The 16463-nt window shown below is 31.9% G+C and overlaps 1 long non-coding RNA gene across 1 annotated transcript; it reads left to right on the forward strand.

Annotated features, from left to right (window-relative positions):
* Positions 1-10460: 10460 nt before the first annotated feature.
* Positions 10461-14787, forward strand: LOC134683465 (uncharacterized). The gene is made up of 3 exons (XR_010101029.1): positions 10461-10501; positions 12480-12518; positions 14746-14787. It is a non-coding gene; the product is annotated as an uncharacterized LOC134683465 (long non-coding RNA).
* The last annotated feature ends 1676 nt before the right edge of the window (positions 14788-16463 follow it).

Raw genomic sequence — 16463 nt, forward strand, 5'->3', positions numbered from 1 at the left:
AGTTGAATCAACTTAAATCATTGTTTTATACAATATACAATGTATATTCACTTTTACTACCAACTGATAGATTAAAACAATCTTTACCATTCAGTGATAACAAGCACTTTTTTTACATTTTAATATTTTATGATGTATTTAAATGAGTAGTTATTGTTGCAAACTTCATTAGAAATTTGAATTGAGATCAGTTTTGAAATAAGGGAAAGGGTGATGTGAAAAAAAAATTGGGGGGTCAATTTTTTTCATTTCAGATTTCATAAATAAAAAGAAAATTTTTTCAAACATTTTTTGGAGAGGATTAATATTCAACAGCATAGTGAATTGCTCAAAGGCAAAAAAAAAATTTTAAGTTCATTAGACCACATTCATTCTGTGTCAGAAACCTATGCTGTGTCAACTATTTAATCACAATCCAAATTTAGAGCTGAATCCAGCTTGAATGTTGTGTCCATACTTGCCCCAACCGTTCAGGGTTCAACCTCTGCGGTCGTATAAAGCTGCGCCCTGCAGAGCATCTGGGATATTTATCTATGAATAACTGCAGTGTTTATATTTACAATATAAATTTAAAAACCTATTGAAATATTTTCAAGAGAATTATTCGAAAAGACTTTCAAAATTTTATAAATTTGGTGCAAAATGACCGTGGGCATGGATAACATAAACCAGCTCCGTTGGAAATTGGTCATGATACTATTTGGCTTCAATTTTTAAAAAAGAGAAATAAAGTACTATATATATATTATAACACCACACATAACTGTTTTATCCAGGTTTTTATTATAAAAAAGTGGTAAAATTAGAAAATGTTAGTATTGTCGCCTATGGCAGAATAAATAGTACCGTTTGGGAAAACTATAGGGATATAGTAATAACTTTTAAGCTTCTTCTGGTCTTGGCTCCGTATGAACCTCCTTTAAATAGGAGCACCACCATGAGTTATGGTGTATAAGGGAGCACATTTGGAGCCTTTATTGGTACAGATTAATGTGAGCATTTGCCTACCCAATTCCCCAGCCAGGTCGTGACGGGTCTTATTACCAGAAAGTTTATCTTCCCCAAACATAATACAATGCAATCAAATAAAACATACTAAACTCACACACTCACCTGATTCGCTCAGCCCTCAAAGTATAAAAAAGTGCAAAACTATATACATAAAATTGAACAAGGTCACCCCGGATGTCCCACACATGCCGTGGCAAAACACGCTAAGGTAATAAAGAGGATTTGGTTAGGACAAAATACATATCAAAACCGACACTGTCAAATGCCCTGCTTTATCAATGGTAGAGGAAAGCCGAAAATCCTACTGAATAGGATATCTGAAAGAAACTACCGATCCATTAGGAAAACAGCAAGAACTCTCAGACTACAAAAGATAGGTCTGATAGTTTCCAAAGGAAACTCAGTACTAATGGATCCCAAATGGGGAGAGCACATGTCTCAAACAAACCTGAAAATATCTGCAGGGGTTTTCCTCAACAAGAACATAATGACCGAAAATGAAAGTATATAATCTATGGATGATAAAATGCATCCAAGAAAACAATTTAGAAAAACTGATTTGGATGATGTTGATGGATTCTCTCTGCAAAAATTTCACGTCCACTCTCATCGACATCCGACATAAGTAATTAATCTTTTAATTTGTTCTATGAATTTATTTCAATCGTTCATTTCATGGATCAATTTCTCCTTCTTTTGAAAGCTTTCCAGTTTTCTTTTTTGTTTTGATAGGGAAGTAACTCCTTTATGCCAACAATAACATTGTAACCTTCAATTATGTTTGATGAATTTATTTTAATCTTTTAACATCAATTTCGTCGTCTGTTAAATCCGTTCAGATTTTTCTTCAACACTGTGTTGTTTTTGAAAAGGGTTGTGCCACATCCTTTTTAAGCTCTCCTGGCCCGTAGGGCCAAGTGAGCTTTTCTCATCACTTGGCGCCCGGCGTCCGGCGTCGTCCGTCGTCCTGCGTCCGTCGTCCCTCGTCGTTAACTTTTACAAAAATCTTCTCCTCTGAAACTGCTGGGCCAAATTAATCCAAACTTGGCCATAATCATCATTGGGGTATCTAGTTTTAAAATTGTGTGGCGTGACCCCGCCAACCAACCAAGATGGCCGCTACAGTTAAAAATAGAACACAGGGGTAAAATGCAGTTTTTGGCTTATAACTCAAAAACCAAAGCATTTAGAGCAAATCTGACATGGGGTAAAAATGTTCATCAGGTCAAGATCTATCTGCCCTGAAATTTTCAGATGAATCAGACAACCTGTTGTTGGGTTGCTGCCCCTGAATTGGTAATTATAGGGAAATTTTGCTGTTTTTGGTTATTATCTTGAATATTATTATAGATAGAGATAAACTGTTAACAACAATAATGTACAGCAAAATAAGATCTACAAATAAGTCAACATAATCAAAGTGGTCAGTTTACCCCTTTAGGAGTTATTGCCCTTTATAGTAAATTTTTAACCATTTTTCGTAAATCTTAGTAATCTTTTACAAAAATCTTCTTCTCTGAAACTACCAGGCCAAATTCAAACAAACTTGGCCGCAATCATCATTGGGGTATCTAGTTTAAAAAATGTGTGGCGTGACCCGGCCAACCAACCAAGTTGGCCGTCATGGCTAAAAATAGAACATAGGGGTAAAATGCAGTTTTTGGCTTATAACTCAAAAACCAAAGCATTTAGAGCAAATCTAACAGGGAGTGAAATTGTTTATCAGGTCAAGATCTATCTGCCATGAAATGTTCAGATGGATCGGACAAACCGCTGTTTGGTTGATGCCCCTGAATTAGTCATTTTAAGGAAATTTCGCCGTTTTTTGTTATTATCTTGAATATTATTATAGATAGAGATAAACTGTAAAGAGCAAAAATGTACAGCAAAGTAAGACTTAAAAATAAGTCAACATGACCTAAATGGTCAATTGACCCCATAAGGAGTTATTGCCCTTTAAAGTCAATATTTAACAATTTTCATAAAATTTGTAAATTTTAATTAACATTTTCGACTGAAACTCTTAGGCCAAGTTCAATATAGATAGAATGTTTGTAAGCAGTCAGAATGTTCAGTAATCACCATCACCAAAACACAATTTTGTCATGAATTCAAATGCATCCTTTGTTTAATATTCACATAGACCAAGGTGAGCGACACAGGCTCTTTGGAGCCTCTAGTTTGAAAGAGGGATAGCCCTAAATATTTTAGGGCACCCTATACAAAATATACATAGTCACCACGTGCAGTCATTTATAACCAATCATTTCCCTATAAATCTATAGGAGGTAAGATAATATTAGTTACATGGTGAATAAGCGATCTAATTCGATATACATGGGGTCAGTAAATCCCATATGGAATTTACTGACACCATATATATCGTATTAGGTCACTAGCACAGCGTGTAACGAATTTATCTTACTGATTATCTTCACAAGTGGTATTTTGACTAGCGGCCTATCAAAGTGATCAAGTCTTCAATACTTAGTATTCAGATCCTAGTTCTATTTGTCTATTTGTATACAGAAAACAAATGCCAACCATATAAACAACTCATTTGCTTTAAATTTGTTTTATGAATTTATTTCAATCGTTCACTACATGTATTATTTTCTTTGTCTGTAAATCCTTTCAAGGCAGATTTCTTTTTAGCTCACCTGGTCCAAAGGGCCAAGTGAGCTTTTCTCATCACTTGGCGTCCGTCGTCGTCCTGCGTCCGTTGCCGGCATCCGTCGTCCGGTGTCCGTAAACTTTTACAAAAATCTTCTCCTCTGAAACTACTGGCCCAAATTTAACCAAACATGGCCAAAATCATTATTAGGGTATCTAGTTTAAAAATTGTGTCCGGTGACCCGGCCAACCCAACCAAGATGGCCGCCATGGCTACAAATAGAACATAGGGGTAAAAGGCAGTTTTTTGCTTATAACTCAAAAACCAAAGTATTTAGAGCAAATCTGACACGGGGTAAAATTGTTAATCAGGTAAAGATCTATCTGCCTTTACATTTTCAGATGAATCGGACAACCCGTTGTTGGGTTGCTGCCCCTGAATTGGTAATTTTAAGGAAATTTTGCTGATTTTGGTTATTATCATGAATATTATTATAGATAGACATAAACTGTAAAGAGCAAAAATGTTCAGCAAAGTAAGATTTACAAATAAGTCAACATGACCGAAATGGTCAGTTGACCCCTTTAGGAGTTATTGCCCTTTATAGTAGATTTTTAACCATTTTTCGTAAATCTTTAATTATCTTTTACAAAAATCTTCTCCTCTGAAACTACAGGACCAAATTGAACCAAACTTGGCCACGATCATCATTGTGGTATTTAGTTTGAAATTGTGTCCGGTGACCCGGCCAACCAACCAAGATGGCCACCATGACTAAAAATAGAACATAGGGGTAAAATCAGTTTTTGGCTTATAACTCAAAATCCAAAACATTTAGAGCAAATCTGACACGGGGTAAAATTGTTTATCAGGTCAAGATCTATTTGCCCTGACATTTTCAGATGAATCGGACAACCCATTGTTGGGTTGCTGCTGCTGAATTGGTAATTTTAAGGATATTTTGCCGTTTTTGGTTATTATCTTGAATATAAGTATAGATAGAGACAAATTGTAAACAGTAAAAATATTCAGCAAAGTAAGATTTACAAATAAGTCAACATGACCGAAATGGTCAGTTGACCCCTTTAGGAGTTATTGCCCTTTATAGTCAATTTTTAACCATTTTCCGTAAATCTTAGTCATCTTTTACAAAAATCTTTTCCTCTGAAACTACTTGGCCAAATTAATTCAAACTTGGCCACAATCATCTTTTTGGTATGTAGTTTAAAAAATGTGTTTGGTGACCCGACCATCCAACCAAGACGGCTAAAAATAGAACATAAAGGTAAAACGAGTTTTTGGCTAATAACTTCAAAACCAAAGCATTTAGATCAAATTTGATTGTGATTAAATTGTTTATCAGGTTAAGATCTATCTGTCCTGAAATTTTCAGATGGATTGGACAACCTGTTGTTAGGTTGCTGCCCCTGAATTGGTAATTAAAAGGAAATTTTGCAGTTTTTTGTTATTTTATTTTGTATCTTGAATATTATTATAGATAGAGATAAACTGTAAACAGCAATAATGTACAGCAAAGTAAGACCTAAAAATAAGTCAAGATGACCAAAATGGTTAATAGACCTCCTAAGGATTTTTTTCCCCCTTTATAGTCAGTTTTTAACAATTTTCATAAAATTTGTGAATTTTTATTGACATTTTCCACTGAAACTACTGGGCCAAGATCATTATAGATAGAGTTAATTGTAAGCAGCAAGAATGTTCAGTAAAGTAAGATGTACAAACACATCAACATCACCAAAACACAATTTTGTCATGAATCTATCTGCGTCTATTGTTTAATATTCACATAGACCAAGGTGAGCGACACAGGCTCTTTAGAGCCTCTAGTTTTTGTTTTGAAAGGAAATAATTCCTTTATGCCAATAATAACAACAAAAAATTGAATTCTTGGGCTTCTTTGATATGCTGAATCTAATCATGTACTTAGATTTTTGATTATGGGCCCAGTTTTCAAGTTGGTCCAAATCAGGATCCAAAATTATTATAATAAGTATTGTGCAATAGCAAGAAATTTTCAATTGCACAGTACTCAGCAATAGCAAGAAATCTTCAATTGCGAAGTATTGTGCAATAGCAAGAAATTTTCAATTGCACAGTATTGCGCAATAGCAAGAAATCTTCAATTGCACATTATTGTGCAAGAGCAAGTATTTTCAATTGCACAGTATTGCGCAATAGCAAGAAATATCTAATTGCACAATATTGTGCAATAGCAAGAAATTTCAATTGGAGTTATCTTTCTTTGTCCAGAATAGTAGTTGAATCAACTTAAATCATTGTTTTATACAATGTATATTCACTTTTACTACCAACTGATAAATTAAAACAATCTTTACCATTCAGTGATAACAAGCACTTTTTTTACATTTTAATATTTTATGATGTATTTAAATGAGTAATTATTGTTGCAAACGCCATTAGAAATTTGAATTGAGATCGGTTTTGGAATAAAGGAAAGGGGGATATGAAAAAAAAAATTGGGGGGGGGGGGGGGGGTCAATTTTTCTCATTTCAGATTTCATAAATAAAAAGAAAATTTTTTCAAACATTTTTTTGAGAGGATTTATATTCAACAGCATAGTGAATTGCTCAAAGGCAAAACAAAAATTTTAAGTTCATTAGACCACATTCATTCTGTGTCAGAAACCTATGCTGTGTCAACTATTTAATCACAATCCAAATTTAGAGCTGAATCCAGCTTGAATGTTGTGTCCATACTTGCCCCAACCGTTCAGGGTTCAACCTCTGCGGTCGTATAAAGCTGCGCCCTGCTGAGCATCTGGTTGTGTTTTTGTCTGTTTTTCTCATACTTTATGAAATAGGTCTACTGTATTTGTTGTAATGAATGATTGTAAGGTGTACATGTCTAGCGAGCAGATGTCATCTGACCTTGACCTCATTTTCACGGTTCAATGGTCAAAGTTAAGTTTTTTTATTTCTTGTCTTTTTATCTAATACTTTATGCCATAGGTCAACTATATTTGGTGTATGGCAATATTTTATGATTTATATGTCAGTGATGCAGGTTTTATTATACGTGACCTCATTTTCATGGTTCATTGCACAGTGTTAAGTTTTTGTGTTTTGGTCTATTTTTCTTAAACTATAAGTAATATGTCAACTATATTTATTGTATGGAAGCATTGTTAGCTGTACATGTCTGCCTGGCATGGGTTATCTGACTTTGACCTCATTTTTATGGTTCATTGGTCTTTGTTTAGTTATCTTGGTTAATGTTAAGTTTATGTGACAGTTGTAATAAAGCTTTATACTTAGGACTATCAACATAATATCAATGATTAGTAAAGAAGGCGAGACATTTCTGTGTGTGCACTCTTGTGAAGGGTTGTGGCATCTTTTTTGTTTTGAAAGGGAAGTTACTCCTTACTAACCCATTTGGTTACTTACCATGTATGGTGACTAACCATATGTGTTTAGGGCACCCTTTAATATCAAATATACATGGTCACCAGGTGTAGTCCTTTAACCAATCATATCTCTATAAACCTGTAGGAGGAAAGATAATAGGTAATATAGATATGCTAAGAGAACAACAACCGTTTCAAATTAAAAAAGTATACAGTTCATCTATTTATTATTTTATATGATGCAATTAATCAACGGTAGTGGAATTTCAAATATGTCTTTACAAATGAAAATATACTTATTCTTAAATTCATATTCTGAAATATACTTCCATATACTAAAAGAATACCTACAATAAGCTATCATTTCATAATTTTCAGATGGGATCGAGTCAATCCACCATTTCTAAAAATGTGAGTAAAATATGTAGATAGTGCTATTTACTATAACAGGTAATATATGTAATGATATTGATAATTGATTACAAATGAAGGTGTTGACAGTTATTGTTTAAAGTACTATATTTTATTTAAAGTCTTTTAATATCATTTTCTCCTTAAATACTCAATTGATCTTTTGATGTTTTGAAAACGGTTCTCGTGAAATTTTGTATTTTAAAGGAGTTTGAGGTCACGTATTTGACCAACAGCTGTATATAGTTTTTGTTTGAATATGGTCAAAGCTAGACAATCTAAGATACGAGTAATTCAATAATAACAAGCTACATATAATCAACATTTAACATAATTTTCAGTTTGAAATATTACTTTATTTCGAAAAAAGATGTTAAATATTAATATTCAAAAAGAAGAATATGGTACTGTGATAGGAACTAGGAAGCAGAAAATAAAAAAATTACAATAACTAATTTTTTCATTCAACGACAATATTAAGACCATTCTCTCCTGGAAATAGACGGCCCTGCGTGATTTTTGATATATAGAAAATTAACAGATCAATATCTAAGACAGCATATCACAAGATAGACAGTTCCATCATTGGTGTTTTTGTGCCCCCGCCGTTTCGGGAAACTTATACACAATGCTTATTACCACATACCACATATAAAATTTGAGTTTTGGTGGCGTCACTTTTATCATGTCTGATTTTACCCCTTTACAAATGGAAAAAATGCTGAATTTTTGTTCCCGTTCACTAACATAACTTTACCTCGACCAAAAAATAATGAAAATTATACACAATTTGAATTTTGGTACCGCTTTTGAGTATTGTCTCTTTAAAGTATTTAATACATGCGGTGGCATCATCTGTGTCCCGTAAACACGTTCCCCATTTATTTTAGTTTAATTTAGTTATCAACTTACTACAACGATTCATATCGCTTATACATTTGTAGTGTTGCATTTTCAATAAATATGAAGTTTTGTCTAATTTTGACGACATTGATTAATCATTCTCCTAATTACGTGTTGAATGTATTAAATATGACTAAGATTATATACTGAAAAGAACACAGTTAGGAGAAGTAAAATACCGTTTATACGAGTATAATAAGTTATATATGTGCTTCATTAGTTTATATGATGCAATTAATCAATAATCTGTACAAATGAAAAGATACGTCTCTACCTGTTTTTAATGTGCTATTTTTTGGCATTTTATAGCTAGCTATGCGCTGTTGGTATTACTCATTGTTGAAAACCGTACGGTTACATATAGCCGTAAACTTCTATGTCATATTGTCCCTGGTAGAGAATTGTCTCATTGGTATTTATGGAGCATATTCTGATTGTTATATCCGTAAGTTCATTTTCTGTGTTTACAACAAAATTTATGCATGTTTAAAACCTATATAAAATCTCGGATTTTATCATTTTCAGATGGAAGAGTTAAGGCAAAGATTTTTGGCAAAAAACAAGGTGAGTAATGTATAGTAATACTATATACTATAATAGGTAATATAGATATGAAAGATAACTGATTGTAAATAAAGGTATTTAAAGTTATTGTACATTGGCTATATATTATCTAAAGGTAGTACAACAGTCGAACTCCGACCAACAGTCGAAAAACATTTATCTCGACTTAATTTGCACCATAGATCTCGACAATCTTTTACTTATTCTATAGCTGAAAAAGTATTCTCTCTTATAGATATAAAGATACGATGTCTTTTTGCGGTGTTGCATTTGCAATAAAAACGGTAAAAAGGGATTTATTTTAACCTTTCCGAATACTTATATTTTATGGAAAAACAATGAAGTCAAAATATTAATCAATATTTCATAAACTTTTAAGGTCTTGTGTATACATTTTTCTTGTTACAGACGTATCCACGAGGCCTTATGTTTTACCCTTGTCTGTCCGTACGTTCCAAAGTTGGTTTCCGATCTCTTTATGTTATAAAACTTATACAAAATGCTGATTAACAAAAAAAAAACATGTTGATATTGAAATTTGGTGGCATCACTTTCACCGTTCTTGAGTTATTACCGTTAAAAATAACCGTCGAGTTGTTTGTTTTAGTTTTCTATCTTAAGTTTACCTCAACCCTCAACCAAATGTTATGAAATTTGTTCACAATGCTTATTACCACGAAGTACAGACCAGATTTGGATTTTTGTAGTATCACTTATACTTTTCTAGAGTTATGCCTCTTTATAAACAGAAACATTGCTGAATTCTCGTTTCCGTTCACTAACTTAAGTTTGACTTAAACAAAAATTATAAAAATTTTACACAATGCTTATTATCACAAAACACATATAATATTTGAATATTGGTACCGTTTTTGAGTCTTGTCCTTTTAAAGTGTTTGCATGTGGGGACTCTTCTATGTTCAATGGTAACTTTCCCTATATGTTTTTGTTTAATTTAGTTATCACCTTACTACAACGATTCATATCTTCTTTTAAAGTGGTAGTGTTGCAATATAATAAATATTGAGTTTTGTATGATTTTGATATTGATAAATCATTCCCCTAAAAATATGTAGATGTATTTAATATGAATAAGAACTTATAATGAAAAGAACACGGTTATGATTAGAAGAATACCGCTTATACGAGTATTATAAGTAATATATATGTGTTCAGAGAACGGAAATTGTTTGTAAATAAAGATGTAAACCGTCAAAATATTCGACGGAGTGCTCCATTAGTTTATATGACGCAATTTATTAGAATAAGCACAGTTTCAACTGTTTCTATACAAATGGAAAGATACGCATCTATTTGTTTTTAATGTGTAATTATGGGGCTTTCATAACTGACTTTGCGGTGTTGGTTTTACTTATTGTTGACAACCGTATTGTGACCTATAGCTGTTAAATTTTATGTCATTTGTAAATGGAAGAAAGATGTCTCATTAGTAATTATAGCACATGCAATTGTTTTTATATCCGTAAATTCATTTTCTGAATGAGTGTGTTTAAAACAAAACTTATGCATATTAAAAACCTATATAAAATCTCTGATTTTATCATTTTAGATTGAAGAGTTAATACCTAGGTGTTTGATCGTAAAAAAAGTGAGTAATGTATAGTAATACTATATACTATAAAAGATAATATGATATGAAAAATAACTGATTGCAAATATAGGTGTTTAAAGTTATTGTAAAATTGGCTAATTGTTAATGTTTGTGTCATTTTGGTCTTTTGTGGATAGTTGTCTCATTGGCAATCATACCATATAAATCAATATTTTATATATTTTATCTAAAGGTAGTATTACAGTCGGGCTCAGACCAATAGTCGTAAAACATTTATTTGTACTTAACTGGTCCATAGATCTGGACAATCTTTTATTTTTTTTATAGCTGAAAAAGTATTCTCACTTATAAAGATACGATCACTTAAAAAATATATAGGCTCATTAACTTCCAAAAGCTTTGTCTTCCAACTAAGATAAGAATGGCACATTCAGGGCAAATAGTTGTATATTATGGAACAATAAATTCCGGAAACGGGACGCTGTTTTTCAGAATATCTTCCTTTTAACCACATATACCAAAGCCACGTCAAAGGAGACATTATTAAGATTCTGTTTTCAGTTTTTCATAAAGATTCTCATGTCAAATTATAAGAATATAGGTGTTTAAAGTTATTGTAAATTGGCTACTAGTATATATTATCTAAAGGTAGTATTACAGTCGGACTCAGACCAACAGTCGTAAAACATTTATTTCTACTTAACTGCTCCATAGATCTGGACAATCTTTTATTTTTTTATAGCTCAAAAAGTATTCTCACTTATAAAGATACGATCTCTCTAAAAAAATATAGGCTCATTAACTTCCAAAAGCTTTGGCTTCCAAACTAATATAAGAATAGCACATTCAAGGCAAATGGTTGTATATTTTGGAACAATAAATTCCAGAAACAGGACGCTATCTTTCAGAATATCTTCCTTTTAACCACATATACCAAAGCCAAGTCAAATAAGGTATTAATAACATTCTGTTTTCAGTTTTTCATTAAGATTCCCATGTCAAATTATAAGAATATAGGTGTTTAAAGTTATTGTAAATTGGATACTAGTATACTAGTATATTATCTAAAGGCAGTATTACAGTCGGACTCAGACCAACAGACGTTAAACATTTATTTGTACTTAACTGGTCCATAGATCTGGACAATCTTTTATTTTTTTATAGCTGAAAAAGTATTCTCACTTATAAAGATACGATCACTTTAAACATATAGGCTCATTAACTTCCAAAAGCGTTCTCTTTCAACTAAGATAAGAACAGCATATATTCAGGGCAAATGGTTGTATATTATGGAACAATACATTCCAGAAACGGTACGCTGTTTTTCAGAATATCGTCCTTTTAACCACATATTCCAAAGCCAAGTCAAAGGAGGTATTAATAAGATTTTTTTTCAGTTTTTCATAAAGATTCTCATGTCAAGTTATAAAAATATAGGTGCTTAAAGTTATTGTAAAATTGGCTATATATTATCTAAAGGTAGTATTACAGTCAGACTCAGATCAACAGACGTAAAACATTAATTTCTACTTAGATTGTCAAGATTATGTTTTCAGTAAGCGGTTATGATCAGAAGAATACTGCTTATACGATTATTATAAGTAATATATATGTGTTTATAGAACGACAATTGTTTGTAAATAAAGACGAAAACCGTCCAAATATTCGACGGACTGCTCCGTTAGTTTATATGACGCACTTTAATAGAATTAGCGTAGTTTCAACTGTATCTATACAAGTGGAAAAAAGTGCATCTAAATGTTTTTAATGGGTAATTTTGGGGCTTTCATTGCTGACTTTGCGAAGTTGGTTTGCTTTATTGTTGACAACCGTATGGTGACCTATAGCTGTTAAATTTTATGTCATTTGTAAATGGAAGAAAGATGTCTCATTAATAATTATGGCACATGCAATTGTTTTTATATCCGTAAATTCATTTTCTGAACGAGTGTGTTTAAAACAAAACTCATGCATATTAAAAACCTATATAAAATATCTGAGTTATCATTTTCAGATGGTACAGTTAAGGCAAGGATTGTTGGCAGAAAACAATGTGAGTAATGTATAAAAATACTTTATCCCGTACGAAAAACTTGATACATACTCAAACCGGACAGTAGCCGTACTGTAACCGTACTTATAATAATCATTTAGACTTTTCTTTGAATTGCTTATAATGGATAACCCGGCTGGACTTTCAGCGAAATTAGCCGTAAACCGGCTCGAAATATTTAAATTAGCAGGAGTCCGGTGCAGAAAGTCCAGCTGGACTTTCATAAAAGTACGTCTGAAAAAATTCAGCCGGCATTTCTGGCAAAAATATGGCCTCTATATAGTTCAACCGGACTTTACAAAGCCCGGCTAACTTTAAGAAGTCCATCTGAACTGTTAAATGTCCAGCTGGAGTTCAGAAAGTTCTGTTTGACCTTTAAAGATGACCTCAACAAGGGCTGATCCACACAAAAAGGGGGGTCCGTCCTGACAGAACCCTCTCTCTTGAACCACTTCTGCTTAGTTTTTCTTCAGATGGTGGATTCTTCTGATTTGATATGCATTCCTTGTAAGAATCTGAAAATAAAAAAAAAAAAAAAAAAAAATCAGATGCCATTATGCATATATACTGCTTATTTCTTTTTCTTTTTTCTACTGTCTTACTGGCAAAACCAAGAAATTTGGAATTGTGAAGCTAAATGCTTACTCCTAAAAACTTGTGGTGATAATTATCATGATTATACATGTATAATAAGACTAAATAACTTTAAAGTGCATACAAATTAAGTAAAGCTTTGAAAATCACTAAAACTGATTTTTTTGCATGAATAACTATTTAATGTAGTATTTTTTTAATTCTTTTTACTCTTCAAAAATTAAAATAAGCAATTTATAACGTTGTAATTATTTCATAAATAAGTTGAAGAAAAAAAGAGCATCCGACTTATAATTATAAAGATACGATGTCTTTTCGCGGTGTTGCATTTGCAATAATAACGGTAAAAAAGGATTTATTTTAACCTTTCCGAATACTTATATTTCATGGAAAAACAATGAAGTCCAAATATTAATCAATAGTTTAGTCTTGTGTATACATTGTTTTTCTTGTTACAGACGTATCGGCGGGGCATTATGTTTTACCCTTGTCTCTCCGTACGTTCCAAAGTTGGTTTCCGATATCTTACTATAGTTTGCCTCAACCAAATGTTATTAAACTTATACAAAATGCTGATTAACACAAAAACCATGTTGATATTGAAATTTGGTGGCATCACTTTCACCGTTCTTGAGTCATTACCGTTAAAAATAACCGTCGAGTTGTTTTTTTTAGTTTTCTATCTTTAAGTTTACCTCAACCCTCAACCAAATGTTATGAAGTTTGTTCACAATGCTTATTACCACGAAGTACAGACCAGATTTGAATTTTGGTAGTATCACGTATATTTTTCTAGAGTTATGCCTCTTTATAAGCAGAAACATTGCTGAATTCTCGTTTCCGTTCACTAACTTAAGTTTGATTCAAACAAAAATTATGAAAATTTTACACACTGCTTATTATCACAAAACACATATAATATTTGAATATTGGTATCGTTTTTGAGTCTTGTCCTTTTCAAGTGTTTTGCATGTGGGGACTCCTTTATGTTCAATGGTAACTTTTCCAATTTGCTTTTGTTTAATTTAGTTATCACCTTACTACAACGATTCATATCTTCTTTTAAAGTGGTAGTGTTGCAATATAATAAATATTGAGTTTTGTATGATTTAAATATTGATAAATCATTCTCCTAAAAATATGTAGATGTATTTAATATGAATATGAACTTATAATGAAAAGAACACGGTAATGATTAGAAGAATACCGCTTATAGGAGTATTATATATTTGTTCAGAGAACGGAAATTGTTTGTAAATAAAGATGTAAACCGTCCAATTATTCGACGGAGTGCTCCATTAGTTTATATGACGCAATTTATTAGAATAAGCACAGTTTCAACTGTTTCTATACAAATGGAAAGATACGCATCTATTTGTTTTTAATGTGTAATTTTTGGGCTTTCATAACTGACTTTGCGATGTTGGTTTTACTTATTGTTGACAACTGTACGGTGACCTATAGCTGTTAAATTCTATGTCATTTGGTAAATAGAAGAAAGATGTCTCATTAATAATTATGGCACATGCAATTGTTTTTATATCCGTAAATTCATTTTCTGAATGAGTGTGTTTGAAACAAAACTTATGCATATTAAAAACCTATATAAAATCTCGGATTTTATCATTTTCAGATGGAAGAGTTAAGGCAAAGATTTTCGACAGAAAACAAGGTGAGTAATGTATTGTAATACTATATACTATAATAGGTAATACAGATATGAAAGATAACTGATTGTAAATATAGGTATTTAAAGTTATTGTACATTGGCTATATATTATCTAAAGGTAGTACATCAGTCGGACTCCGACCAACAGTCGAAAAACATTTATGTCGACTTAATTGCTCCAGAGATCTTGACAATCTTTTACTTTTTCTATAGCTGAAAAAAGTATTCTCTCTTATAGATATAAAGATACGATGTCTTTTGGCGGTGTTGTATTTGCAATACAGTGTTCCCGCCTGCCCTAAATAGAAGGGCGCCCCGCCCTTGGTGCCCTTACCCCCGCCCTTCTGCCCTCCAAAGCCAAAGAATGCCCCCTTCTGCCTTTTCAAAAGATACATTTTACAAATTTCCTGCCTTCTGGCGTTTCCGGTAAAATTGTTACCTGATTGTGTAACACTAATTAACTGACAATAGGATTAAGTTAAATACCTAATGCCTTTGGCAGTTTTATCACCTCTGCTAATGATTGTTCACTGCTAATTAGTGGATTTAAGATAATTGAACAAATACTAGATATTTATTACAGAATGAAATTCCAACATGGTAGCCATTTGTAATGTTTACGTATCATAGCATATGAACACATAAAAAAAAAAAAATTTAAAACAATTTAAAAGGCATACTACATGTAAGTTTTGACTAAATTGGTAGAGTGGTAAAAACGTTTTGTTTTATAACCACTAGTATGAAATTAAAAGAAGACCCAGGGAAATTTGTATTTGAACATAATAAGATTGCACCACTTCCTGTTTTAGTTCTTGTATTATAATCCTCCTTACATAGGAGCGCTTAACAAATGCTTTTATTTTTTTAACCATAATGGAGTTTATACCTACTGTAATATATGCAATTTATTATTGCATCATTATAATATAATCATCTCTTGTATCACCTGTTATATTTATAAAACTCCCTACTTAGGAGCACTTTGGTGTGCACTTCTTAATACTTTTTTGTAACAATTTAAATGATTACAAGTTAGGTAACTTTCAATAACACAAATACTATATGTCTAAACAAGTAATTTTAAAGTAAATAATTTAATTACATAACAAATTCAATTTTGTTTAGCTCAATCTTTCAGAACTACTTGTTTATTTTTTATAGACTTGTATAATTAAGTTATATAAATTATAAAATTAAAAAAAAAAAAAATTCTAAGGGTTTTTTTCCTGATCAAAATGCACAGTTTGCATAAATTTACATCAATTAAAATGATATGCTTTGTGTCTTGGTATGATAATTTGATAATAAAAAAATCTTACTGGAACCAACACTTGGAACACATTAATTTTTGAATAAGGTTAAAATACAAGTAATGTTCTGCAGCTGAGCCTTGCAATATATACATGTATTCAAGGTTATTAATACACTGCCAAACAGTGCCCTTACAATTTGGGTTATTGCGCTAAAGTGCCCTTTCAGACAAGTAGCACCCTTCTGCCCTGAGATTCAAGCTGGAACACTGCAATAATAACGGTAAAAGAATTTAATTTAACCTTTCCGAATACTTATATTTCATGGAAAAACAATGAAGTCCAAATATTAATCAATATTTTAGTCTTGTGTATACATTGTTTTTCTTGTTACAGACGTATCGGCGGGGCATTATGTTTTACCCTTGT

This window comes from Mytilus trossulus, chromosome 9, assembly GCF_036588685.1.
Source record: "Mytilus trossulus isolate FHL-02 chromosome 9, PNRI_Mtr1.1.1.hap1, whole genome shotgun sequence".
Classification (NCBI taxonomy): domain Eukaryota; kingdom Metazoa; phylum Mollusca; class Bivalvia; order Mytilida; family Mytilidae; genus Mytilus; species Mytilus trossulus.